Below are 4,045 nucleotides of genomic sequence, written 5' to 3'. Positions count from 1 at the left end.
CCTAAAAAAAAAAAAAAAAAAATCTGCTAGAATGTTTTTTGTAAAAAAAATAAAGTTAAGACTCAAACATCTGTTGTGGAATAGAAAAGAAACCTTATGTGTAAATTAAGATGATATTTTTATATTTGAGTAGTTTTTTTCATTAAAGGAAATCAGGAAATTATTTGGTATGTACAAAGTCCTTTTGATCCTAACAACATTCATGTAAAGCAGTATATAATTTGTGAGGAAATTTAGGTTCAGTGAGATTCTATAACTCAAATAACCCTCTCCATTCTCTTCCCATACCCCAATAATTAGCCACTGCATTTCCCAAGTTTTAATCCAAGTTAGTATTCTCATCACAGAAACTGTGAACATTCATTAGCGACTGATTTTACTTTGAAACTTACACAGCGATAACCAAAGAGTGGAGTGTTGCTATAATCCATGGGAGTCTTGAGATTGATGTCAAAACAGCAATACAGCTGTATAAGCAGTGAGAAGAGTATTTTTAACGCCCCTGTTAGATCATCTTTTTGACCTTTCCTTTTATGCTTTTCTTCTTCCACTAAATAAATGAAAAATGCCTTATAATATAATTTCCTACCAAAACTGTAAGAGATGTTCTTTAAATTAGCACCCATGCACTCTTTTTCTTGATTCCTTTCCCCTTGCATCTTTCCTTTCCTTTTTCTGTAGTGTTCTCAGTTGTATCGATGAAGTTGACTTACAGAGTTCATAGTTTACTCTGATTATTTACTTTTTACCTAATTTCTCTCTCTCTCTCTCTTTTTTTAATGCTCTAGAATCCTATCCAGATACCACATTGCATTTAATTGCCAAGTCGCCTTTAAGTTCCTCTTGTTTATGACAATTTCTCAGATATCCCTTGTTTTTGATGATATTGACAATTTCGAAGAGTTCTGGTCAGGTATTTTGTAGGATGTCACTATATGTAAATTTGAGGTTCTTTTCTCATTATGAGAGTGGAGTTACAAATTTTTTGAGAAGAAGATTACAGAAGTAAAGTACCATTTTCATCAAATCATTATCAAGCGTACATACTATCAGAATGATTTATGACTATTGATACTGACCTTGATCACCTGGCTGAAGCAGTGTTTGATAGGTTTCTTCACTGTAAAGTGTTGGAATGTTCTGGTGGGGTATCTGCAGTAGGTGAGTTACTTTAGTAATTGCTTGGGCTTTAAGCACTGCATCAGTCATTATCTTGATTTTACTGCTCATTGAAATGTTACTTTTTTTTTAACAAATAATTCTAAAATTTTCAGCCTTTCAAATTTTATTTTTGAAATAAATATTTCTTTTCCTTTAGAATTCTGAAGATTTTATGTTCATCTAAAAGAACAACTTAGGTTTTAATATCTTAAATAGGAAGCTAGTTAGTTTATTAGCTATTAAAATTCTATATATCTAGACTTGTTCCCTTTATCTTTTAAAAAATAGGCTTTGAGATAAAATTTATACATAATATCAGTTCACCAATTTTAAGTGTATAGTTTGATGAATTTTGACAAATGCATACAGTTGTTTAACCACCAGCACCACAATTAAGGTGTAGGACATTTCCATCACCTCAAAAGTTCTCTTCTCCTTTGCATTCATTTACTTCCAACTATTGATCTGTTTTCTGTCACAACTGTTTTGCCTTTTCTAGAATGTCTTGTAAATGAAATCATAGACTGTAATCTTTTGTGTCTGTCTTTCTCTTTCATTCAGCCTAATAACCTTTGAGATTTATCCATGTTGTTGCATATAGCATTAGTTTCTTTCTTTTTATTGCTATATATAGTATTCCGTAAAGGAGCTCTTGTGGCATAGTGCCTAAGGCATTTGACTGCTAATCAGAAGGTTGGAGGTTCAAACCCACCAGCCATTCCACAGAAGGAGGACTGGGCAATCTACTTCCATAAAGATTTATCACCCCGGAAACCCAGTGGGGGTTGCTATGAGTCATAATTGACTTGATGGCATTGAGTCTTTTTTTTTTTTTTTTTCATAGTATTCCTTTGTGTAAATATGCCACAGTTTCTTACCTATTTGTTGATGGACATTTGAGTTGTTTCTGGTTTTTGGTTACTCTGAATAAATCTTCTGTGAACATTTGGATGAGTTTTTGTGTGACATATGCTTTTATTTCTCTTTGGGAAGTATGTAAGAGTAACATTGCTGAGTATGATAAGTCTATGTTTAATTTTATAAGGAACTGCCAAGCAGTTTCAAGGTGCTCTATTATTTTATATTCCACCAGCAATGCAGGAGAGTCTCAGTTGCTGCACATGTTCCCCGACACTTGATAATATCAGTCTTTTTAATTTTAGTCCTTCTAGTGGATGTGTAATTTCATCTCTTGGTAATTTGTATTTGCATTTCTCTAATGATTAATGATATTTAGAACTTCTCATGTGCGTGTTTGCCATTTCTTTTGTGAAGTGTCAGCTCAAATCTTTTTCAGAATTGGGTTGCCATCTTATTATTAAGTTGTAACGGTTACTTTGATACTCTGGATATGAGCTGTTTATTAGATGTGTGTTTTGAAATTTTTTTTTCACATTTCTGGCTTGTGTTTTATTTCCTTAACAGTGTTTTTCAAAGAGCACGTTTAAAAAGTTTTTTTAATGCATTTTATTGAAATATAATTTATGTACAGTGAAATACACAAAACTAAAGTGACATGGGTCAATGCAATTTTTTTTTTTTTTGCAGTGTTCCTTCCTCCCCCCTCCCCTCCCACCCCTGGCAACTAACGAAGAAAGTTTCCCTCCATATATAAACCTTTCCTTGACCCTCCACAACAATGAACTAATACTGTATTTGTCCTTCTGTGATTGACTTATTTCACTCAGCATAATGTCCTCCAAGTACATCCCCATTATGTGGTGTTTTATAGATTCCACATTATTCTTTAGGGTTGCATAGCATTCCAGTATGTGTATGTACCATACTTTGGTCATCTACTCCTCCGCTGATGGGCACGTAGGTTATTTCCATCTTTTTGCTATTGTAAATAGTGCTGTGATGAACATGAGCATGCATGTATCTGTTCCTATCCTGGCCCTCACCTCACTAGGATATATACCTAGTAATGGGATTGCTGGGCCAAATGATATCTCCAATTCGAACTTTCTAAGGAATCACCATATTGCTTTCCACAGTGGTTTTGTCACCTCACAGTCACACAAGCAGTCTGTGAGAATCCCAGTCTCTCCAAATTCCCACCAACATTTGTTATTTTCTGTCTCACTGAACCTTGTCATCAGTGCTGGGATGAGACGGTATATCTCCTTGTTTTGATTTACATCTCTCTGATGGCCAATGATTGTGAGCATCTTTTCATGTATTAGCTGACCACCTAAATATCCTCCTTGGTGAAGTGTCTATTCATGTCTTCTGCCCAGTTTTCAATTGGATTGTTAATTCCTTTGGTGTTGAGGTGTTGAGGTGTTGTAGTTTTCCATCAATCTTAGAGATAAGTCCCTTGCCAGATACGTAATTATCAGCAAGTATGAATTTATTGCTGTCATTTTTGTCATGTGCTTTTTCATGGTGTCGATTTCCTTGTTCCATATAATTTTCTATGCTGAGCTCATTTTGTTTATGAATCATGATATCACTTCCTTCATTGCTATTGTTTTAGTATTTGCTGAATATTTATACTGGTCCTCTTTTTTATTTTGATGTGAAGATTTATCATTTTTCTTTGAGGTTACCCTGTGATTTACATTTTTCTTCCCAAGTTTACAACAGTCCATACTATCTTGTAGTTGTCTTGACTTCCCTACCATGTAGAAGTTTTGTAACGACACAGATTTTTTTTCTCTCTTTTTGGTTTGTAGTTGTCCTCATTTGTCGGTTGGTATGTCTGGTTCCCTGTTTACAATCTTGTAGGCTTATTTACTTTGGATACTTCCATAGCTGGGTTGGTTTCTGGGTTATATCATCATGTGTGTTAATGATCAGTTGTTGTTGGCTGTTGCTTCTCTGTCCAAAGGGCTCCCTTTAGCATCTCTTGTAAGGTTGGTCTGGTTTTAACAAATTCTCT

This window comes from Orycteropus afer, unplaced genomic scaffold (genome assembly GCF_000298275.1).
Source record: "Orycteropus afer afer isolate SDZICR_OR568_19922 unplaced genomic scaffold, OryAfe1.0 scaffold00036, whole genome shotgun sequence".
Lineage (NCBI taxonomy): Eukaryota > Metazoa > Chordata > Mammalia > Tubulidentata > Orycteropodidae > Orycteropus > Orycteropus afer.
The sequence above is the reverse complement of the archived record's forward strand: the minus strand, read 5'-3'. Positions refer to the sequence as shown.